We start from the raw sequence: 26,855 nt of genomic DNA, 5'->3' as shown, positions 1-26,855 counted from the left end.
TTGAAATATAAAAATATAATAACAACTAATTTACTTAACTAAAAAAAATAATAAAAGTTTGTACAATATTTAGAAGACACCTATATTTACAGCTAGTCAGTATGAGTAAGGCAAATTATGTTAATGATGTTAATTGTGGTCTTGTTTTTAGGTTTTATTTTATTGAAATTTTACTAGCTCCACTAAGAAAAAAAATAAAAATAAAAAAAAAAGCTTTCTGTCGATAGAAAATAAAAACGCCCTCCATTTCATAAACAACCGTTTGATTATGAGCACATCAAAAAGTTTAGGTGTAGTTTAGTATTTTTTAACTTTTCATTTTACTTTTAAATTACAAATCTGCCTAAAATAAACTTTCTTAAAAACAAATAAAACAAAGGTGGATATGATGTTTTTAACTAAAAGACTTATTCTATTAGCAAAGACTAGTGTTTACGGCCTAAATTGCTAATTTTTTATCTAAACATTAGTTTTTAATATTTTATTAAATTTAACTTGTTTCTACTTAAGTTTTAAAGTTAGTTTTTATAGTTTAATGATGATTTTTTTATGTAGTTTAATTAGGTTACTTAACAGTAAATTACAAAAAATTAAGCTATTTTTTCTGCAGGAAATTTTGTTTTAAATTTTGGTTTAGCGCGCCAGGTTTATATGCTCGCCAGTCGCAGTTTCACCTTTCCCGAGAGTGATTCAAGTTGGTTTTGTTATATTTTGTCGTCTTCACTCCGCGGCCCAGATGCTGCCCGTGGGCCATACTTTGTCCTGCCCTTTATTTAAGCTTTTTTAATAAAATTTAGCCCTTTTACTTTAGAATGATTGTTTATGATTAAGTTTGGAAGTTTTTAGTTTGGTTTTAGTTAGTATATTTTGTTTATTAACTGACAAAAAAAAAACGCTTAAAATACTTGGTCTTTCTAGCGCACGAAAAAACTATCGATTATCGAATCGCACACTATGGATACCTTTTAACGCCTTGTCCAGGACATAACAACTTGAAACACTTAAACAAGGACATACAAATTTAACTTCTTGTCGAGTAACTTTACCACGGAGTCATTTTTTCTTAACTAAAAAAGAACACTTTTAAATAGTAATTTGATTTTAATAATATAATTTAATTGATACTAAACCTTTCCAAAAATAAAAAAAATATTATGTTATTGTAAGTTAAAACAGTACTTAAATTGTAAAAGTTAAAATAATAAATTTAGAAGATCGTAACACTTGTTTTTATTTAATGACTTTACAATTTACACAATAAACCAAAACATTGGACCATGCAAACTGCAACTTTATATGCTGATTGCGGCCCGTAAAGCACACAAACGTGGTTAATAAAGTGATTTTTAGCTAAAATTACACTTTATTCAACGAATAAACAAAAAAATTGTAATAAATGTTTATAAATCTGCTTTTAGGATAAGTAATAATTAATGTTAATTTAAATTAGGAATATAATGATACTTATAAAAATTTTCTATATAATTTGGTTAAAGTGTAACGATATCTCTACATATTGCTATAAAGAGAGTATAAAAAACGCAAAAAAAAAAACGCGAAAACGGTATAAAAATCACCGCGAGAGAGATAAAGGGTTGTAGCTGAGTCGTTGTAGTCGTAATAGCCGTAGCGTGGTTGCTTTAGCGTTAAAATTAGTTAGCTTTGTAGGGGTAGGCTTATTTGTTTAATTTCGAGCACTACTTTTGATTATGATTTAGACGTACTTTTGAGTCCTTTACTAAGCATCATTTTGTTATTGGGTATTGATTCATATTCTTGCTAATCTTCTTAATTTTCAATTAGCGAGTCGCTTAGTTTCTTTTCTAAGATCGTAGATTTTTACACACATTGTACAATAAACATTGAGTGTTAATTCGTATTTGTTTACTTACTAGCGTTTAACCTAGTTAAGCGTAACTTATATATCTAGCAATAATTCATAGGCTAGATTATATTAGACCTTTTGTAGAATACGTTTAATTGTAACACACACTCACTAACACGATTAATAACACTAATCACCTATATTTGAGAATGAGAACTCGCAGCAAGAAATCCATACCTGTGTAAGTATACAACCGCTCGAGGTTAGTTACTGATGCTGAAGAGGGTATGGACGCTAGTTACCACATACCAACTATAAACCCAAAGCGGACTAACATAACATATTCATTATCACAGCAGAGGGTTATAAAAGAAGTATTTTTATTGAATACTACAGCTATTTCTGATGAAAGTACCTGCGAAAGACTTTATCTCTACAGTGCATCATGCGAGCAACTATTTATTTTAGATAAAAGGGCAGCTAACTTATAAAAGGCTGCCGACTATTAGTGAAAAAGTTTAAAGTTTTTGTTTTGAGTTATACACTTGACAATATTAGTTCTTAAGTTAAGTTGTTTTATTTGTGACCATGCTAATTACTGTCGAAACCATAGAAGATAATAGAGAAAAAAAACAAAAAGTTAACATTTTTAGATTGGTATACTTAATTCAAATTAAATATAAGATTAAATATAAGATATAAATTAAAAGCTAGTATTTCTATTTTAATAAAATTTCTAATGGTGCGTTTACTTATTACGAATTTAAGTGATGTTATTTAAGAAGCATATGTATAGACAAACGAACATTGAAAATAATTTTTGAAACTTTCGAGAGAAATATAGTCATAAACTTGTTAATTAATTGACTAATTGCACTATAAAACTAGTACATATGAATAAATTTGTATAGTTTTTTACAAACTGTTGAAACTTTTATTAACTTACATCCTTGAGTAATATATTGATGATTTAATTTATAAGGTTTTTTTTTTTATACCGACACATTTATACTTTTTTTATCTTTAAATAACGAATATAAAATTAATTCAAAATAATAAGAAGTAGTTTTTGCTAGGTTAAGTATACAACGGAATAGCTTAAAGAAATAATCATTAGATATAAGCTCGTTTGTCGCGTAGTGTTTGTTTAATTTATTTTAAATTTTTTTTATTTGTGTGAACAACTATACATTTAAATCTCTTATGTTTTTTTTTTGTTTTTCAATAAAATATTCACCTGTTAATAGCACACACAAAAACAACCAAGCCTTTTTAACCCTATTCTATAAAAAGATAAATTATAAATCATTGTAAATTTAAAATATTTTACATCACTTATTTTTGTTTTTATTTTAAAATTTAGTGTATAACCAGCTCTATCTACTGAATCAATAGTTACCCTAAAGTTATTTTTGCTAGATATTTAGATATTTAAATTAAAGTTTTCATTCAATTACCCTTAAGTAACTTATAAAGAAGTTTTTTTTAAGAGTATGAAAACTTGCAAATTTGGTACTCAACAAGGGTCTAAATTGTTTTTCTAGCTAATAGGCCGAATAGCAAAAAAAACAATTAACGCAGTCAGATTGGCTAAAAATGTTTGGTTTAGTTTTGAAACTTGCATTGAGATTTATTCATTTAAATCTGTCAAATAAAAACAGTGACAGTAACTTCATTTTATACGCACTGATTTGTTTTGAAAATAAGTTCAAAATAGAAGCTCATTTTATAAAAATTTTTATAAAAATTAAATTTGTGTTTGAGCTAAAGAACGCTAAAACATGCCTTCTTCTCGGCAAAATAGAAAGGCTCTAGGAAATTATATAAAGTACAACAAAAGTATCAAACAATAATAATAAGAAAAGTAACTTTGAAAAATTTGAGATGAAAAGCAAACGTTTATTAAAGCATAATGATGCTTAAATAAAAGCTTTCAGTTTTACAAAACCCAGAGCTACCACTGAATTGTTGTGAACATAGGCGCAAAAAAATTATGAAAATTTTTATGATAAAAAAGATTAAATTTCGAACTCTACTAGCTGCAATTGTGTTTCATATGAACTTTATTATGTACGTTATAGTTAGGCAGATTTCATAGTTGACCGATTTATTCAAAAAGTTCAATCTGATGCAGACTTAGTACAAACAGTCTACGCAGGCAATGTAGTTTTATAAATTCAAACTTAAAATATAAATTAAAGATAAGATCAGCGAAAGTATTAAAGAGTATAAGCCTAGACTTACGTAGAGATAAGTTCAAGTAAACAAAATGAACTAATCAAACCTTTAAGTTAAAAATACTTTTTAAAAATCAGAAATAAGTTTGTATTGAATGAAACAATAAGTACCTTGTTATTTTTATAACGAGCAATTAACATATCTTATGTTAATTTAGGTTAGTATCAGCATTTAAGTTAAAATAATCAAAAGTTTGTCAATAATCAGATATATCTATTATTGAAATCATAACAAACCTATTTACTACTAAAACCCATATTAAAAGCATGTTTAAAAACAGAAGTTTTTTAAAGTTAATTTCAAACTAAATAACGCTAGCCTTGCCAGAAGTATGCTTAGCGGACTGTATTAAATCCTGCTAGCTAGCTGAACATTTCAAAACTTAGTATAAATTATTATAAAACCTTGAATGTAAGTCTTTCTGTTCACAGTTGCTTACTTCTTTATTATTAAACTCTATTAGCTAGCTGGAAATTTTACATTTGCTTATACGACAATAAATAATCAATTTTAAAGCTAATTATAGATACGGGTAATCATTATCTGAACGTATATATTACGATAGTCTCGAAAAAACTTAACTATGGTAAAAAAATAAATTTCAACAAATATGTTAGTAAATGTAAAGGGTTAACAGAAGCTTTAATATTTAAAAGGCTTTCATTTTGGAAAACTTCATATAAAAAATTTATTCGTGATAAAATAAGCAGCTAGACGGGAATCTATGATTTATCACGTAAGTAATTCTACAACAACTTGTTAATGATCCAGTCTCTTTAGCATAAAAATGTAAATTGATCAACTAACACTTTCGCCAAAAATTTTTATTAAGTTACAAAAATACGATTAGCTCTTGTAAAGTGATTAAGCTGACAGTGTTATTAGTCTAAATGTTTATTTTTTATTGAATTTTAAAGTATCACTTTACTTGTTTAGTCTTTTTCGAAGTATTTTTTATAATTAAGATGAAGTTCAGTTTTTAAATTGAGTTTAAGTGAATCTTCTAGTTTTGAATCTTCTAGTTTTTTCAGTTAAATCATAAAAATATACTTGTAAAATAATTTTAGCTGAAACTACCAAACTAAAGAAAGTTTCCTTCATGTTTAGTTTAGTTGAAAACGAGTTTTTTAGTTATATCAAATAAAAACACTATCCTTATTTGTTTTTTAGTACTTATTATCCTTAAACGTCAGACGATAAATGATTAGTAGAATTTGAAGGATAACTTTTTGAAGAAAATTTCGGTGAACACGATAAAGAAACCGACGGACAAAATTAAAAATAATTATTTAAAATGTAGTTTAACAAAAAGTTTAATAATGCATTAATTATCTAAGGAATCTATATTAAAAGCTTAAAAACAACTTTTATTAATTTTTTTTTGTCTATCAGTTATAAAACAACTTTTATCTTTAGTTATGAAGGTTGAATTTGAATATGGACTTAAAAGTTTTCTGTATAAATATTTTCAGAATGACAAAATTTTCACTTTAGTGATGAAAATAATTTTTAGATTTATTTATAAATTGTCCTGTTATTAGCTTTGAGTCTCTTGAAAAGTTTTTTATTTAATTATTAAGGTTTTTTTTATCGGCTTCATTAAAATACATAGTAATTTCCATTTATTTTTATTTTAAAACAACTAAAGATCAGAAAAAATATAAATTACTAGTCTCTATAAGTTAAAATTTTATATTTTTATACTCAAGAACAATGGGTTAATAATATATTTTTTGCTTTTTTTGAACAAAATTTTTACTTATTTTTCTTATAAAACCAAAAAAAACATTGATGGTTTATATTTTTGATTTAAACATTGTTAATATTGATGTAATAATTTTAATTAATTTTCTAAAAACATTATATTATACAGGGTTGTCAAAAAACCTGGAATCCTTGAAAAACCTGGAATTTCACAATTTAGACTAAAAAAACCTGACAACCTGAAATTTGAGAAACTTGGAGAAAAAACATGGAACTTTAAACAAATTTCACATGTAAAGTAGTAAAGTTTTATTATGCCACTAATAATCTTCCATATTTATAAAAAACTTTTCCATCATAGAAATTTTTTTATTAAAAACTTATTTAAAATAACTTAACAGTATCTTTTTAATATTTTTATACTACCTAACACAGTTTTTAACCTTTAACTTAGCTTTAAACTAAAAATAGACCCGAAGACGTAATTTTTTAACTACATGGAAAAAAACTAGAAATTCTGGAACAAATTTATTCTTTATATATTACTAAAGTTTTTTATTTTTACTATCTTTTTATTTTGAAACAAAATATGTAGAAATAAATTGAGACAATTTTATAAGACAATTCCTGTTTAATTAAATGCTTTCAAGCTTTTTGGAAATTTGTATTGAATAAAAAAATTCTTGGGCGATGCAAGTCGGAAATTTGAAAATATACTAAAAATCAATCTCCTCTATTTCATTGCAATTTACTTTATTATTCCAGGACAACATAACAAAAAAAAAAGGAAGCGTTTTGAAAAATAGTATATTTAAAAACTTAAAAGCTATGTTTTCTACAAGCTGTTTATAATAGTTGTACAGAACTATAAAGAGATACATATATTTACTATAAAATTTTAAAAATTGTAAAAGCAACTAGTAGCTTAGTTTTTAACATAAAAATACTTATTTCATTTTATGGTTCTAACTATGCTTCTAAAAACTTAGCTGATACTGTTGCTTTAATTTTACCTTAGACTGTTATACATTTATTTCAAAGAAAAAAACACAAATAACTTAAAATATTACAAGCGCTAGATATAAGATAGTATCATGTAAGACGGACCTGCTTTGAAAACAACATTAAATATGGTAAAACTACAATTGATTCATTCTTATCAGCTATAAAAATATACTTAAAGGTCAGTCGGAGATGAAAAAGAAGCTAAGTCAGCAATTTTTTTGTTTTCAATCAAAAAATAGTTTAAATATTTAAAATTAAATACAACATGACAAAATAATCTTCTTAATTTTCTGATTCAGCTTTTTTCAGCTTAGACTGACCTATAAGTATACTAGCCATTAGAAAAACTAAGAAGTAGTGGTTTGAAAATAAGTACTGCTTTATGTGTTTATTAGGTTACACTTAATTTCTTTGAACACATATTTCATTGTCAAAAATTTTAAATAAACAGAATATAAACAAACAGGTTTCCAGATTTCAGTGAAGATAAAAACTTTTACGAAATTTTTGACAACCTTAATCAGTTTCTTTTATAAATTTGTTTTTCTCGTAAATGTTTCATATCTGATAGTGTAATAAGTGTTTTAAGTATTTTGAAATGTCATAAATCTATTTGATATTTGTGTGCAACATATTTTAAATTTAATTAAGTGACTAGATTATTATAGATAGTTATTATTAATTTAACGGATATTTCTTAAAGTGTATGTATGTACTCAGTAGTTGGATTCAATTTACATTGTACAGAGAATTATCATCTAGAACAGTAGTCAGCAGCCTTTTTAAAGTCAATGAATACATTTTCTTTATAAGTTACTCCAGTGCCTCATTATATAGAGTTTAAAAATACATATATATTGAAAGATTAATACTATAAATTGTTCAAAATAGTACTTTTTTACTCATAAAAAACTAAATGGTAATAAATGATATTTAAGTATACATAATGGTCTTTTTATGTTTTTATAAAACTTTACTTTTTATTAACTACACAGATAAACATCAAAATATTTTTTTTAGATCATAAAAATTTAGCTAATATTTTCTTTTTTATAATTAGGAATCTTTGTTAAATTTTTTTGTTTATAATAGATTGGATTAATGTTAAGTTTTTTTTATTTTTAACTTTTTTTTTGCATAGTTCTTAAGCAAAAATTAAACATTATAGATTTTAAAATCGTCTGTCATGAGTTCTTTTTTACTAAAACTTCTTAAATAAAATTATTACCATAAGTGACTTTTTTAAAGTTTATCTTTACCTAAGTCTTTAAAAGTATTGTGAATATGGAAAAATTTAGTTACATTAACATAAAAGAAAAACAATGACTTTTAACCCTGCAAATGTATTTTAGTAAATCTATGCACTACAAATATTTTACATGCCTCATTCAACTTATATACATTTCAGATTTTGAAAATTATAACTTATGTTAAACAGATTAAAATAATTAACATATATTACTTCACATAATTTTTTTTTAGAAAACTTGAACCAGTTTAGTTTCCATGCAAAAAAAAAAAAAAAAGTTTCCCAAGTATGAGCAAGTTGCATTTTATTAAAATGTAAGTCTGTACATTTATAGATTTGAATAACATTTAGCATCCTTTTTGAAAAAAGTTTAAAAAGTAATAACATAACAACAACTTGAAATCTGATAATTCAATAATTTCCCTTTTTCTGCATATAAAAATATTAAAAATATTTAATAAATTGTCAATCTCGAATGTATGTGCTCTAAAGTTATTTTAGTTAATAGTACCATAAATTTTAATATAAATGGTATTAATTACCTTATAACCAAAAAGCTTATTGAAATTGTTTTTTGCACAGTATAAGATAAGTGATGTTAAAGCATTTAAGTTTATACAGACGCCAAGCATTTTATTCAAAACTTGTTGTCTAAAAAAGTACGACTTCAAATAAAAATATTAAGCAGTTTAGTAGTTCTTCAATTGAGTTGCCTATTACTCAATTTAAGCTAAACTAATTTACAGCCAGTAAATTAACTGCCACTACTAGTTGTTTAAGAAATTAAATAAAATATGTTTTTTTTTTCGTAAAAAATATGCTTAATTCCTTAAAATATTTTTTTTTTGGTAAGTTGAATTAAATTTAAGTTATTTATAGTCAGCTAATTATGAGTTGTACATTTTTTATAGTAAATAAGTTTTTAAACGTATAAATACTCATAATCTAAACATTAACCAGTTTCAAACAAATAAAATTTATTTTATGTTTTAGTTAGTATAATATTTCATTAGGCATTTATATATTAAATTAAACTACTAACTTTTTTAAACTTTGATCACAGAAATTAATTATTAAAAGTACTTTGTAATTATGGCTGCAAATAAAATGCAGTCCTTTTCTGATCGATTAATTTATAAACCTACTGAAGCAGAAATGAAAAAATTTTCTACGTTGATGACAAAACTCATGGATAATAAAAAAGAATATCACAAGGTTAGATACATTTTGACCTAATATTAAAGTACCCTAATACATCACTAAAAACGTTGTTTCTGTATTAAAGATATAGAAGTCAGATAGACTTACTAAAACTTAACACAAATTTAAAGTGTGCTTTACAAATTTTTAGTTTTACTGTTTTTGAATGTTTTTACGTGCAATTCTTTTATATCCATCAAACTTGTATTGCAGTTTTTCAAATGAGTTTTTGCTGTACAAAGAAATAATTAAATAAATCGAAATCAATTAATTAATAATGTTTAGTATGGAGTGTAGTGTTGAGGACTCCAGTTAAATGGAGAAACAAGTTTAATAAGCATGCACGTAAGGAGCTCAAAAATAAGAAAGTTGAAGTTCATAACGAAAAGCTACTGATGGTCAAAAAGGGTTGCTACATAAGAGCCGAGGCGAGTGCGTCTGGTAAAAGAATAAATTGGATTAAGTTAACTACTTACAAAGCTACCGCGAAAAAGGAAGAAAAGAAAAAATCCAGTTGCACCGAGAAAAAGTTCTACGAAAAAGAATGCATGGAGGAAAAAGCGTACGCCTACAATCAGAACGGCAGCCTTTTCCCCAAAAACTTCAACGAATCGAACGTCGACAACTTGGACACTTTCTTGCAGCTGCAGACTTACGCGTCGGGCGCGCACACCGACAAGGGATTTGCGAAGAAGAAGCTGGTGGGAATCACTTCGTCCATGATGTACTACGGGACCAGGGGCAGCAGTTTTCCGTGGCACACGGAAGACGCCGACCTGCCGAGCGTCAACTACCTTCACGAGGGAGCTACTAAGATCTGGTCCGTCGTACCTGCCCGTGAGTTGTTACATGAATTTCAATTTTCTTAGAAAAAACAACTATTTTTTATTGAATTTCTTTAAATTTGTAAGTAATTTTGAACAATATATGATTTTTCAGTTTTTGTATAGAATACCTTTAAAATTAGTTTACGGTTTAGATTCTAAATCTTCCAAATCTTTAACTTGTATTGCTTGGAATATATAACTTGTCTGTAGCTGAATTTTTTGTATAGGTGATGCGCGAAAGTTTGAAAAGCTGTTGCGTAAAACCTTCCCCGATCAGTTCGAGCAGTGCCAGATGTACGTTCGCCACAAACTGCTGCACATGGACCCGCAACTGGCGCTCCAGAGCGGAATCCGTGTGACGAGGGTGGAGCAGCGAGAGGGCGATATGGTCGTCACGTTTCCGAGGGCTTACCACTCGGGGTTCAACACCGGATACAACGTCGCCGAAGCTGCAAACTTCGCTTGTTCGCGGTGGACCGACTGCATCAAGAGTAGTAGGAGGTGCGAGTGTGGCGTGAATGAAAAGTTCAGCGGCGGTGTTGACACGGAGCTGTTTGAAAGGTGGTTGTTTTGGTAATGTTTTATTGAAACATAGATGCTTTTACAAATATTCATAAACAAGTCATTCATGTTACTACAAATCTTTTATAAAACAGTTTTAAAAGCGTATAAATTGATTTAACTTTAAAGGTGCATTGCAGCCACATAGTCAAAGCATTCAATCATAATATTATTACTTATTACACGTTTAAAGTTTGGCTAAGATTTTTAAAATAGTATCACAAAAACTTGAAATGACTGTTAATTTTATAAATTTACGTGTAGCTATACATACTTCATACTTCAGAACAAATTTAACTTTTACATCTACTTTAGAAATCACAGTTACTCTAAACTAAAATAACCTAGACTGTACAGTTTATCTATCAATTCGTTATTTTTTAAGAAATAAATATAGTAACTAGAGTGCTAGACATTGATTAGGTACGCACCTTTAACCATAGCAAAAAAGCGTGCATTACAGTTTTGAGACAAACTTAAGCACTTTTACATCAAAGTTATAGCTATTTTCTACTTAATTCAGTAAAACCACGAATTTTTCTAGATTACTTTAGAATTACTGGATTCATTCAAAAACACCTTTCGGTACCAACTTAAGCAAGTTGAGGTCACGTTTTCGTTCGCTTACTAATGTTTTAAGTATTATATAATTTTAAATGTATAACTAAGCATCCTTTTTTCTATTAATTTTCTTTTAGATTTTAAATTTAGTGCTTTCCTTTTAAACAGCTTACCTTATATTTATGTTTTCTTCGTTGCAGAATATTTGGTGATGGCAGCAATGCAAACAGTGATAACTGCACGAATTGGCGAAAACATGTAACAAAGTTTTTGAGACAAAACGGCTTCAAAGAAATCGCAGATCTTCGTAAATACTTGGATAAGAATCCCACAAAGATGCATGTGCACGACAACCAAGAAAACTATTCCAAAGAAAATAGAAAAAGATTCATGGCCAATTTAACAAACGTGGCTGAGAACACCAGAAGCGCTAAAAGAAAACGCCTTAATTAGTATTCATATGCTAAATTAGTTTATGTTTAAGATAATTTTTTTGATCTTAAGAATTTTAACTGCAAGTATGATTTAGAAAACACATGGTAATTTTATTATCATGTTAACAATAATCTATTACAAGTATAAAGTTATTAATAATTAGATTTTTTTTAAATAAAGATTTTAACTTTTAAAGTATTAGATTAAGTAAAAGTCTTTGTTTACAAAAACGTTTTTTAAGTTGAAATAAAAAAATCTACGTTTTTTAGTTACTGACTAACTTGGAGTTTTTCTGATTTTCAGTAATCTGCCTTTAAAGTTAAGATATTTTTCTAAAAGACTTAACTAAATAATCTCAAAACAATGGTTTTTGGTTTGAGTGTTTAAAATTAAATAAATTAGAAAACAAAAATTTATAAATTTTTCTTGAATTACTTGTAAAGTTCCTTTATTGGTTGTTGTGAATAATTTATAGTATAGTTTATTATATTAACTGTCTGAAATTAACTTCATAATACTCTCCTTGACAAGACGTTAAAAGATCTATTCGTGGTGTGCGACCCGATAACCGAAAGGTCCTTTGTGCACTAGATGATCGACCAAGTATTTTGAGCTTCTGTCGTTAAATAACCTATAACTATTATAAGGTAATCTTAATAAATCAAAATTATTTTGTGGAATAAGTTATCTGAAATTTTAAATAGATTAAAGACAAAGAACTTGTTACTTCAGTTATTTGAATTCTTATATCGTGACCAAGCAGTGACTATTTACTTAGTTCCAATACTTTTGATAAATATCAGTCTAAACTAAACAGCAAAACTTATTTTTACATGAAAAATGTTTTCAATAATATATATTGATACAAAACATTAAAGATAGTTAAAAATTTTAATGCCTATTTAACTTTAGATAAGTAAACTGAAAAATATTTAAAAAAAAATTCTATCTATATATATATGATATTTATTAGGTTTAAGTAACTCAGATAATTAATGGTCGATTACAAAGTATTAGAAGAAAAAAAGTTACAATAAAAAAGTAACTAGATTTAAAAAAAAAAAAGTTTAAGCAATTATTACAAGTAAGCATAATTGGTAATTATGTAAGCTATTATAAATTTAAGAATAGTCCCAATCAGTTAAGTAATTAAACATCCTTTGTTTTAAATAATTTATACTAAACTAAATCATATTTAAAAACGTTTATCATTATAACTACATTAGACTACCGCTTAAGTACGCAATTTTTTTTTGTACGCACCCCGCCTTAAGTACGCACTTATCCAGAAAGACAAAAAAATATATGTACAATTTATTTATCAAAATAAAGGATGTTATATTAGAACTTCTATGAAATTCCAGTTTTTTTGCCTAAACTTTCGATCATCAAGTTTTTCCAGATTATTTTATGTTTCCAGGTAGAATGGCCAACCTGCTGAGTTAGTCTGAGACTTTCACAACTTTTAAACTAGGGTGAGTAATTCTGAGTAGTCTAAGTGGCCTGAGATTGTGACAGTTCTGTTATTAAATGTTAATAAACTAAACAATTATGTAGTGGTTTCAGAAAAGTGAAAAGAATAATCATATTTGAGCTTTAATGCTATAAAATAAATAAATCTAGATGAAAAAGTTAAAAAAACTACAAATACAACATAGTTAAGTCATAATTTAATTTAAATTTACACACATTGATGTTTTGAAAATGTTTGGTAAACACAATGTAATTTGGTACTTTCTCTCTAACAAAAAAAATGGAAAATATGGCTTAATATTCTTTTTTATATCATTGACTGACATTGACTTTCTATATTAAATGTATGTATTAATTATGTAGAAACTTTTTATAGAAAAAATAAATCATTTTAAAATCTGTTAAAAAAATTTGCATATTAGAATTATGTATTAAATGTTATTAAAAAAAAAAAGACTTGTTTATTTGGCTTAATTATTTGGTGGCTAGTTGTAAGAAAGAAAACAAACAACTAAATTTAAAATTAAACTATGTCGTCAAAAAGTACGCACTACCCGTGCTAAGTACGCACTCTTTGGTCGGGTTCAACTTGCGTACTTAAGCGGTAGTCTACTGTAGTTATTTTTGAAAACTTTTAGAAAGGTTAAGAACAGTCTACTCAATAACAAACGCCGTATTACTAATTGTAATTTTTGTTTACTTATTACAAAAAAACATCAATTAACTAGAGTGCTTTTAATAAATAAGTAAGATTAAAAACTTATTCACTGTCCCCAGAACTATACGCGTGTCCCACTAACGACGCGGTTGCTTTACTGACTTTCTGTTCATAGTTTTTGTTTTCAACAACTTTAACATCTTCATCTTTGCTTTTAGCTTCAACCTTTTATAATTTATTATCATTGGTTGGTTTTTTCGAAGTGCCAACATTTGTTATTTTACTTTTTATGCCGAATTTTACTCCAAACATTTTTACAGGTTGGGCAGAATTTCCTTGACCTGGAGTATTATTCTACAAACCCATTTTCGTTTCAAGGCGTTTATAAAAACATGAAAAATCTTTTCGGTGTTGAACTCATCATGCGTATGAAAACTTTTAAAGCTTTTGTATGTATGCTTAACAAAAAAATTAAAATCAAAATGCAAACATTAACAAACGTTCAAGTATAAGTTACACCATCTAAGTACAATTTCAACACAAACTAAAGCCAACCAAAAACAAAACATATGTAGATTTATTTTTAGTATCTTTAAAATTTAATTACAAACAGAAGAAACTTTATTTCCTCGTCTATTTCGGCATCTTTCCTCTTTTTTTAGTCGTCAACCGCCTTGTGGATCTTCACCTCGTCAACATCAACTTCTCATCTCCTCCAAGTCCTTCAAGCGTCTCCACCTCCCTCTTCGAATCCTTCGTTCTCAAACACCTGCAAGATGTTGTTTTTATTTCCATGTTTGTTTGAACAGTGTTTAAAAAAACAATTCAGCACAATTAATCGTTTGTTGTAGAAGCTTTATTAAAAAGATATATTTGAGTTTCAAACATAAAAAAACAGAAATCATATTGGACTAGACTTTGCATTTTCAAAGCTCAATACCTGTAAAATATAAACTTAACATTTAACCTTCGTTGAATTGGATTCTTATCTTGGTTTTTATTTATAATCTTTTGTTAAGTGTTTTCAAAAACAATTTTAATAACTAAATATTTGATGAACCATTTGTTGTACATTCTTTATTTTTAATATCTAATGTTAATTTTAGATATGAAAAATACAAGAATTACTTTTCTACTTACAAAGTCAAGTGCTTAATTTCATACATAAACGTTAAATCTTCATCAGATCGGATTCTTCTTCTTCCCTCCAGATCAAAGTGTGAAGCTCTCTAGTAATTTATTTAATAAATCTCAAAATAAGTTGTATACAAAAATAAATTTTAATATCAAAGTTCTGTTTGTAAATGTGTGCTTTATTAAAGTCAGAAAAAACAAGTAAACTGTAGCAACTAAAACTAAGAAAACGAAATTATAAGCATATACGCATTAAGCGGAAACAATTTAGCTTTTGAAACCACAACAAACAACAAAGTATATTATATTTGTAAGAAATCAACACACAAGCAAGCAACACCAACATAATTCACACAAGTTTCATTTATAATCGTTTTCATCGTCGTTTCCATCTTTTGTCGTACCAACATCATTAAAACCGGAATTACCACTTGGGTCAGAATCATTGAGATCGGAACTGCCACTTAGATCAGAATCATTGAGACCGGAACTGCCACTCGGATCAGATTCATTCAGACCGGAATTACCATTTGAATAAAATTTCTTAGCAGCATCGCAACTGCCGACCAGTTCAGGTTCACCAGTAAAACCAGAGCTGCTAGTTTTACTACGTATATTTAAGAGTTATTTCTAAAATGCAAACTGTGCATTGCAAAAACGAGTTCTTTAAGCGAAAGATAATATGCTGAATAAACTGTTGATAAAATAAAAATGCATTTGTACTTTTTCTATTAGGTAAAGATCTTTAAAGAATCAAAATTACGGGTGGCTGTCAAATTTGCACGAGCTTAAAAAATTGCACGGGGGGACTAAATTGCACGAAGACAAAATTGCAAGAAAACACTTTTGCGCGAGGAGACATTTTTGCACGTGTAGATTTTTTTTTTTATATATATTTTTTAATTTTTATTTGTTTTTTTTTGTTTTGGTTTTACTTTCGCTGTTACCGCTAACCCTTACCCTCGGTCGGTAGCTTTTTTTATTAATTTATTTGTTTTTTTTATAATAGTTTTTATTAGTTATTTTTATATTTGTATTTTCACTATCACTTTACCCCTTACCCTTACCTTAGGTCAGTAACTGCCTTTTTTTTTTTTCTTTTATTAATTTATTTTTTAGTTTTTTTTCTGTTTTTTTTTTACTCTCGTGCAAAATTGTAACTCGTGCAAAATTGACCCTTGTTGCAACGTTGACTTCGTGAAATTTTGTTCCCTCGTGCAATTTAGTAACCTCGCGCAGTTTTGACCCGTTCCCTTAAATCGCACTGTAACTGAAATTTCAACAAAATTTGCTCAATTTATGTGCTTTTGTTTTCTATTTTATTTGAATATAAATAATGGGCATACATACTTTTAATAACTATACTCAAAAACTATTAGACGAGTTTTAAACGTTTTTGAGGTTTTTATTAGATATTTCTTTATCAGAAAACGTCTTAATATAAAACTAAATTAAAAACTTTTTTTTGATTTTCAAACAATACAAGCCATAAAACACAGAATATAAAACTGTTGTGTGGCACTATACTTTTGTCTAGACACATAACAAATAAGTGTGTAGAAATTATATCTTTAGTAGAGTCTGTACATCTTGAGTTGTTAAGCCATGCTGTTGTTGAAAAATATTATATTCGACTTATTACAGATTGTTAGGTTATGAATACTAGAATTTAATTTTTACAAGACGGTTTTATGTTATATAAAACAAGGCAGAAATGCTGAAAACTAATTTAGCTAGTAGATCTGTTGAGCAGAGGTCGGCAAAAGGCTATATACTTTTCCACTGCTATATACCTTTCAGTTCAATTCATACTTTTTTAGAACACTAAAAACTATATAAATAAAAACTTACAAGAAACCTCTTAATTTAACAATTATTAAGTTGTAAAGCTCTATTTTTCTTTCAACCACGTTTTCATCTTGACTCTAACAGCTATTTCAAATTAACGCGTCAATAGAAAACTGTTTTTTTTTGTACAGTTCGGCCCGCTAGAATTTTTTACTAGGAAAATTGGCCCGTGCATATAAAGGGCTGACCACCCCTGCTGTCTTACAAAGTGTATCCTTGTGCACAGTACGCTTTAAAAATACTGCTGTAAACCACCAACTTTGTTGAAATTGTTTAAATTAAAATATTTTTTTAAAGTTTCAGTTTAAAAAAATTGAAATTTTAAAACTTTTAACTTTGTATTGCATACGTAATGATCATAGACACAATATTGTACTTTATTTGACCAAAAATAAGTCAAAAACAACATTCTCAAAGCTGCAGAACGTTAAAATTGTAGAATAACATTGAGAAACAGCCCATTATTTACAAAATAAGCGGTTATAGATAATAACTATAAAAATCAGATTTTACTAAGATACCTCGTTTAGTGCGTTATAATTTGCAGCTTGATGAAATCACAGATAGATGTTACTTTTTTACGAAACTTTTAGTATATCTAATTTCAAATTTTGATTTATTACAAACTGTTTTTTATTTCTTAATCTGGTCTAGTACACAAAATTAGGACCAACATATATAGAAAAGAAGTTTTTTATAATGATATTCAGTATAGCCAGACTGTACAACTAAGTTAATAAGAAACAGCTTAGGTTTTGGTTACAAGAGGAATTTCTACTGTAAATTTTAACTGTAACATGTAAATTACATGCTAGACCACTAGGCGTTATCTAAAAGTTCACATTACGACAACAAAAAAAAAAATCTTATTAGCAACTCAAATAACTAACCTAAAGGTTAGCAACCTTACCAATCAGCGGGATTTTTTTTAGACAAAACAGACCTTTTTAAAACAATTAATTTAGGGCTGTGTACTTTTTAATCATTGTCCTGTTTAACTTTCAAAACATTTTATTAACAGCATTGATATCAGTTAAGTACATTATAATGTAACTATTGTTAATCAATACATTATAATTAATCTATTTAAACTTTAAGTTCAATGCGATAAGATATTTATGTCTATTTGTCAAATTTGGCTAGAACTTTGCCCAACCCTTACTCAAAGAAAGTAAGAAGAAGACTTATCATTTCTATAAGTATTTTCCTTCATTAAATCTAAGTGCCTTTAATTAACTTGGAGAAGCTTTTACTACTATTAACTATTGCATAAAGCAAGTTTATGCGTAGAAATCAATCTCTAAAGACTCATACAACAAGTTAAAAATTCGATGTGGCCAACCGACAAATCTTAACGCTTAAAATTAGAACGTTTTTGCACTGCATCTAATTTTTGTGCTTAACTAGTCATTTTCTACAAAGTATTTAAACTAATCTCAAAATTTACTTAAATCTTTAAGTTTTCAAGTCGTGTATTAAGGAAAAGATCTAAATCTTTAGGCACTATTCCGGAGGTCATAAAAATATATGTAAACAAGAGTACATAACTTGAAGCGGGATGGATACATTATGGTTATGAATAAGTGAGCTTTATATTTACTAAACACTTTTTTTAATGCGTCGTTTACTAAGATTAGTTTTTTTCTGCCTTCAGTAATATTTATCATTTAAAATATACTTTTTGCGAATATTTAATTGAGCATATTTTACTTTAATTATTTTCACCACTGTAATTTTTTACATGAGAACATTTAAAATATTATGATACATTTTCGGCCGAAATTACATGGTAAAAAACAGATGGTGCAAGCATCAACAACTTCTAACTTAGTACTTTATTACGTAAAAAAACAAATTTTAACCAACACAAACAGGGAGATCTTAACGAGAGAACTAAAACAACACTCGCACAAAACTGAGACAACGTATTTAATCAAGAGGTTTAATCAACGAAAAAGTCTTCTGTCCCAGCAGAAGTGCTGCCGACTATCGATCCTCAACAATATTGAGGTTGGATCTGCTGATTGCTAGATGCTGTGGTGCGGTTGGAGTAGTGCGACCCCTGCTGGCGCGAACACTGCGACCCCTGCTGGCGGGAATAATGAGACCCCTGTTGATCCAATGTGTGCAAGCTTCCACTGGACTCGTTGTATTACTCCGTTCGGTCTCCCCTGCGAATTTAAACGTTAATGAGTTTAAAGCGTGTTTTTTGATACAGAAAACTTTTAAAACGGTCCGTTTTTAGTTACAACTTCCATTTAAAGCTTTGTTATACTGTGTAAAAAAATTAAAGGTTGGTAACAAATTTAAAAACTGTTACACTATACATTTTTCAAAACAAAGTTAAAAACTTTTGTTGAGTGTATTTGTATTTAAATTAAATTGTTACGTACACAGTTGAGTAAAAAGTTAAAATTATTAAATATGACTAACCTATTCATAAATGGCACCATAGATGCGAAATTGAAACTAGGAAGAGACTTTCCGGAGCTGTAGTTAAAATAACAATAAATAATAGGCAAAACATTTAGTTTAAAATATCAACTTTTTTGTAATGAAAAAATTCACGCACTCCACAGATAAAATTTATACTAGAAATTATATACAGACCAGTAGTTTATTATTTTGAACAATCATAAACAATAATTCCCGCGACACACTACGACTGGTTTTGTTCTTCGTAGAACTAATCAGACTTAATGTCAACAATGCTTCAGTTTTAATAAGCCTTAGTACTCTCGTACCGAAAAACCAATTGGTGAGTTAAATAATAAATACTCTTAAGGTATTGGTAGTTTCATTACACCATCATTTGAATTAGTAAATTTTTATACATGATGAAAATAAGTTACTTAACCAAAACAACTATCAGACATAACTAAAACCTCTCACGTCCCTCCTTGAAAATTATCAATCCAGTGATGACCATTTCAGCAATGGTAATTACCAAGCATATGAGGCTCAATATGTTCATGTACCTCGACATCAGTGATTTCTCTTGCAAAAGTGTTGACCAATGTTGATTTTTTTTTTACTTATAATAAATGTATTTAAGCATTACTCAGTAAAATTTTAAGCTCAACTTAATAATAACTTAAATTAAAAAGTATCTTTATTACATTGTAATATAACATTGACTTATTTCAAATTTAAGTACTATTTTATTTAAAAGTTTCGTGAAACTTAACGCATAAAAAAGTTTCAAGTTTAAAAAAATTCAAATGTTTTATTGGAATAGACTGCTGCTAATTAATAAATTACTTTTTTACATGCAAACTGTATGTTACTTACAAAAAATATTTGTTTACTATTCCATAACATAATTTAGTATGAAAATCGTCATTATTATTTTAACTTTATTTTTATTTTTGAAAAAATGATAAACTTATGTTTGAATAAATAGTAATTTGAATATAGTAGTGTCTTGGTTATAAAATATATTATTTGAATTAAATCATAAAATTTTAAAATTATTCAAGTCATTTTAAAATTCAATAAAACATACAAATTAATTAAATAGAATACATAAAATAAACTAAAAAGAAATGTGTTCGATTAAAATATTCAAGTATTTTAAGACTTTAATCACAATTTATTGTTTTGTTTCTAAGATATTTTAATTTTTTATGCCAGACGACCATCAGACTTACTCCGTCCTCTATTTTGCTTCTTAACATTAAATTGAACACTCTGTAAGTTTAAAAGCTTGTAATTTCAGTGTAATTGAGGATTTGGTAAGGCTTCATAAACAACTTACTAAGCTTAATATTTTGCTGAACGTCTTATTTTCGTTAAACAATATAAAAAATTAAATAATTTTAAAATCACAACTTTTTAAATATATTATTTGATTTTCTACCTTAAAAATAAAAATACATTTAACTAAAATAAATTTTAAAACATACTAAAAAATGACTTTTTAATACTGATGATTTTTTTTTTATAAAAGTTTTAAGCATGAGAGTATTTTTTATATTTCCAAATTTAATTAACTTAACGAGCAGTGTTCCTTTAGAACCTTTTATAATGTTTTAAATTGTCACTGTTTAAATTTATTATGTTGAGCCTTACAACTTGTAAGCTACAAGCATTGTTACAACAGTTTATAAACTTTAACAAATTATTTTTCAAAATATTTTGTATAACGGGATTCCCCTTTATGTGACGCCCCTTAAGGCCGTTCTGCTATAAAAATCAAATTTTGGTTAAAAGAAGTTTATGCTAAGCTAACAGCTATTGTGAAAAATAGCTTATTTTAAGAAAATTTTCAAGCTACATTTGGCATCTATGGTGATAACTGCATACAAGGAAATTGATTTTGCTCCACACTGCCTGTGACTCTTTATGCAACTCATCTTGTGTAAACCCAGCAAAAATTCATAAAAAATAAGTATAAAAAAATCACAATTTAATTTAAAAACATTTATATTGTGTTCAAAATAAAACATTTAACGTAGTCAATAGTAACAACATGTTATGCAAATTTTTGTAACATAAAATTTATGATTTTTGAAGCTGCAGCTTCCATTAGAATCAATTTTGCAATGCAGCTTTTTGACAAATTAAAGGTTTAATACGCTAAATGTTACAATTTGGATGTATTTAATTCGTTTAATTTTTAACGACACTAAAAGTACTAAAGAGTACATGTATGTCAAAATTATCTCTCAGGAGTGCATCACAAAGTATAAATGAATACTAAAAGCTAAGAAAGCAGAGTCTTTTCAAGCTGAAATAAAAGCAAGTTTTTCGCACATAAGTATACGTTTCTGTAGATTTGCAGAAACGTACCAAGCTTCGTCCCTGGTTTGAACACTAAAGTTAGAATCATTTTTCCACCATAAACTGTTTATTATTCCCCTTTTTTTATCAGCTCATTTTGTTCAAATGCTAAGGTATAAAAAATTTTAAAGCATCGAATATTGTTATTTTTTTAAATGTTAAATTTTTTATAAGCCTAAATCACAATTGATTTTTAAAAACAAATTATTTTATACAAAGTTTTGTTTTATACAAACTAAAGTGTGTTTTTATCTGGAAGTATTTTTTAGCAGTTACTTAATATTTATTAATAAAGTAGTTAGTTTTGAATTTTAGAGGGACATAGGAAATAAATAAAAGTACATTAGTAGTAAAAAAAATATATCAAATTTTTACAAAGTTGTTCTATTAAGAAATGATAAATTTATTTTAAACAATCTAATTTACGAGTTATAAAACTTTAGAAAACTCTTTTTAAGTTTACACGACAAAATAGATTGAAAATAAGCCAAAGTAGTCTTTTTTAAATTCTAACTCGTAGTATAAAGCTAATTAGTAGTACATAGGGTGGCTACCCTGTTAGACATTTTATCAGACAATTTTTATTTAATATATTCAAATTTAAATTTTTACTTTACAGGTATGTTTTAAAAGCAAACAAATATAAGTAGTATGAGTAGGTAAATTTTTACTTGTGTGATATATTATTAGTGATATATTATTAACGGGTAGGTACCAAGTTAGCTCGAGCGGACAAGATTGCACGAAGATACTTTTGCAAGAAGACACTTTTGCACGAAGACTCTTTTACACAAGGTAATTTTTTGCACAACCAGTCATTTTTGCACGGGTTGAATTTTTTATTTGTTTATATCTTATTAGTTTTTTATTTATTTTTTATTTTTACTATCACTGTTACCCCTAACCCTTACCCTCGGTCGGGAGCTTTTTTTTCTTCTTTTTGATTAAACTAACTATATTTATTATTTTTTCTTATTTTTTAACAACAATTTTTATTAGTTATAATTTTATTTTTACTTTTACTATCACTAATACCCCTTACACTTACCTTCGGTCAGTAACTTTTTTTTTGTTTTTTTATCAATTTAGCTTTTAGTTATTTATTTTTTTTTACTCTCGTGCAAAAATAAACCTCCGTGCAAAATTGACCCTTGTGTAATATTGTCATTGTGCAATTTTGTCCTCTCGTGCAAATTGTTCTTTGAGCAAAAGTATCTTCGTGCCAAATTGACCCTTCGTGAAATTTTATTTTCGTGGAATTTTGATTCGTTTCCTTAGTAATAGTGTAACTTACAGTCGATTTTTATTATTTTATTTTGCAGTTTGTATTTTGTGTATATTTTGCGAATACACATCATGTATCATTTATTAATTAAACAATGATAATTTTTTCTGTCGACTTTTAAACTGATCTCTTTATCGGTGTTTTAGTATTTTGTAACAGTATACCAGTTTTACTCGCTGTTTCAATTATGATGAATATTAAACAATATAAAATTAGTCAAGTAGAACACGTGTTTTCTGGCGGAACGTTTGTTCCTATTTAGAACAGATGTTTATAAACCAGTGGCAAGAATTGTGTAAAGAAATTTGAGCTACAAATATCCTGCAGGCAGAGCAATATGTAGTTTTAAGAGTTAAACAGTATATAGTTTTTTTGAAAGTTTTTATTTTATTTTTGTTTTTTTCTTAAAAGTGATGCATGATTTAAAGTTTTCAAGTTTTTTCTTTCTTTTTTTCCTTTTTTTATAAAACATTTCCTAAAATATCTTCAGGGTTGCTAAATGGTCAGGAAAAGTTTGGAAAAACTAAAAAAAATTACCAAAGTCAGGAAAAGTCAGGAATAAATGGGGGTTTTTGAAAAAAGTTAGGAAAAGGCAGGAAGTTTAACAAAATTTAAGAAAAAGTTAGATATTGCAAGTTCAAATTTATAAAGTTCCTTATTTTCTAAAGCCTTCAAATGGTGAAAATATATTAAAAAAATTTATGTCAGACTAAAATTGGAAAATTTTCCTAAAAGTTTACAAAATTACTATTTCCAATGCCTTTATCTGGTATAAATTAATAAAATATCCTTTTTAAAACTGCAAATATTTTCTTTTAACGTATTGAACAACTACCCTACTTAAACAAGCAGTTTTTGTATGCTTTTCAGTATTGATGATCTGTGCAGGGTTGCCAAACAACCTCGAAAACCTGGATTTTTTTAACAATTTTAACATGTGTTAAGTAGTGAAATTTTGATTTGACTTAAAAAACTTATCATATTGATATTTTTTTTTGTCATCTTCAAAAATATTTTATTAAAAAACACATTTAAAAATCTTAAAAATTTCTTTTCCATGATATTATACTATTTAACACAGTTTTTACCTTAAACTTAATTTCAAAATTAAAATAAACCCTAAAACGTCTAATTTTAAAAACCTGCAGGAAATTTTGAAAACGTTGAGAAAATTTGACAAAAACATTTGACAACCCTGTCTGTGGCAAGCACACTTTCATAGTGAAACTGTGATATATACACAAAAGTTTATCTTGCAGAATTTAAGAATTAAATTGTCTTTTGTTTAAATAAATAATTAAGTTATTTATAATTAAGCACTAAGTTTAGTATTTTATGTAGCAAGTTGATGTGTGTACTATACCTTTTTATAATTTGTTTTATTTGTTTAAACCTGAATAATAAGTTTTAAGAGAAGTATAATCCATTGTAAGTTAACTTATTTGTAATTTTTTGTAGAATAACTTAAGTTTTTAAAATAACTAACAGTAGATTATTTGTTTTATGTTTTATACTAAATGTTATAAGGAAATATTTTCTATAACAGGTGTATAGTTTACTTTTTTATGCTTTTTTTACAGTTACTTAAGTATATTATTGTCTAATTGATTTTCAATTTCAGGATTTTCTATTACATGGTTTAGGTAGTATTTTATTAAAGAAAGTGAACAAATTATATAATTATTGCATGTTTTAGATAAATGTTTCTTATTGTTAAATATAATTAAGTTTAGGTTATTTTACAACTTTATGCTAAGTCTGACTATATTTTGGTGATAGAGCTGTTTATTGAAAATATATCAATCTTACACAGATGGTTCTATAGATGTAATGGAAGTTAGATGATTAAATTCAGCAAAAAAACTGTTGGGTTAACTTGTATAAAAATAGAATTAAAAACTTTAGATAGTTTGAAGTGTTTGATTTGGTATTTTAGAATAAGTTTAAACTAAGAGTTTGATTCAGAAAAGTCATGAAAATTTTAGTAAAAAGCCAGGAAAAAGTCAAGAAAAGTCAGGAAGTTTTTCTCAGCTTGATCTGTGGCAACCATGTATTTGATTTAAGGTATAATTTTCATTTTAAATAAATTCTATAGTAAAAAAAATATGTATTAATGTTGTGTATAGTTATTTTAAATGGGTGGGTGTCACTTTTGTCAAATCTAGTTATGGTATATAGTATGGAAGTGAAGTATACAATTGTAATGGAATGCATCTTCTTTTGTTTTAATGTAAATTGTTTAAATATTGAATATTGAGTATTAAAAATTAAATTAACCAATGAAGCGTGTAATTGCACAAAGACATTACAAAGATACAGATTTGTGTTATTATCAGATATAGAGCTTGTATTGAGATATTGCTACAGGTTATTATTAGTACTTTTTTTGAGATGCATGTTTTTTTTTAGTATGTTTGTTAATTAAGTTAAAATAGTTAATTCTTTTAGAGTTCATTAAATATTTTATAGTTCACACTTTTTAAAGTTTTTAAGTATTTTTAACTTAAACTTGAGTTGTTATTAAGTTTTATTTGTTCCAAGTTATTTACAAAAGCAACTTTTATTTTTGAAACAGTGTTGCTATAATAGTGTTTTGTGGTTCTTTTTTATAATAGATACATTACTCAATTTGTGTTGTCTGATTTATATAAAGTAAACTAAAAAACCATCTAGTATTTATAAACATAGTAATACATAAGGTAGGATTTAATTATGAAGAATAGTACCAATAAGTTAAAAGTACCACAATCCATATCCTAAACAATAACCAACTATTTTATAAATTTAAGCAATGCTTACTTTTCTTGGTAGGTAATAATTTAAAAACACTTAATCTTGAATAGGTTTTAATGATGCTACAAATTAGAAGTTAACTATTTGAATATAGATGTAAATAAGTTTTATTCTTGTACTGTGATATACAAATCTTTAATATAAATTTTACAGCATTTTAAATTTAATTTTGACATTGTTTAATGTTTTGTATATAGAGGGTTGCCAAAAAACTAGGGATTTGAATATTTAGGCTACAAAAACCAGGAAAAACTTTGAATTTGAGAAATTAAAAAAAGCCTGGAATTTTAAACAAAAATCAATAGAAAACCTGGAATTTTAAACATCTTTTACATACTAATTAGTAAAACTTTGTATTGACACAAAAAATCTATCCTATAGATTTTTTTTGTGTGCATCAGAATTTTTACTTAATAAAAAAAAAATTAATAAACATTAAGTATAGTTTAAAATATCTTTTCAAATGTCGTTGTACTATTAATCACAGTTTATTTTACCTAAAACTTAATTTATAACTAAAAGTAGACCCTAAAGCATATCTTAAAAACCTAGAAAGAAATTTGAAAACCTTGAGATAATTTGCCAAAAACATTTAGTAACTTTGTATGTTCGATATTTTTTATTTATGTATTTAAAATATTAATATATTTCTATTTTTTATAATAAGATATTATTTTGCCTTCTATCAAAAACTTCCATAACTTAATTTTTCATTGATGTTTAGTCATATTTTACTTACCTTTAATCAAGCATTAAGTCATTATTCAAAATATAGAAATATTTTTTGAATCTTTTAAATAAAAAAATTAATTTAGTTTTAATGAAATTTTTTTGGGGACAGGATGTTAAAAATTTGCTAAGAAAATATTAAGTTTTACTACAGATAAATTGTTTTTAAAAACTGTTTTACGAATAATTTTGTATAAAATTGATGTATCTCTAAATTTTGTTTAACTAATTTTTATCTACCATTTATTTGTCCAATATTAATTTTCTTAATAATATTTGATTGTTTGTTAATTTTCTTTTGTATAGTTAATGTCTTAGTAAAAAACAAACAATAAACGTTATTTTTGTAACTAAAGTAAAAACTGTTTTATGTTTTACGTATTCAAAATCGACATTTTATACAGCAAGTATTAATTTTTATTAAACCCAACTGTTTCTGGCTGTTTAAAATTTACTAGAACTAATTTAATATGGATAGAAGTTTGAGTAAGAAATCAGAAAAAACCTCAATCAAACAATGCGTAAGTGATGATCGAATTTCCGTAAGA

This window comes from Thalia democratica, chromosome 5 (genome assembly GCF_965202585.1).
Source record: "Thalia democratica chromosome 5, ktThaDemo2.hap1.1, whole genome shotgun sequence".
Classification (NCBI taxonomy): domain Eukaryota; kingdom Metazoa; phylum Chordata; class Thaliacea; order Salpida; family Salpidae; genus Thalia; species Thalia democratica.
This window is presented reverse-complemented; position numbering follows the sequence as displayed.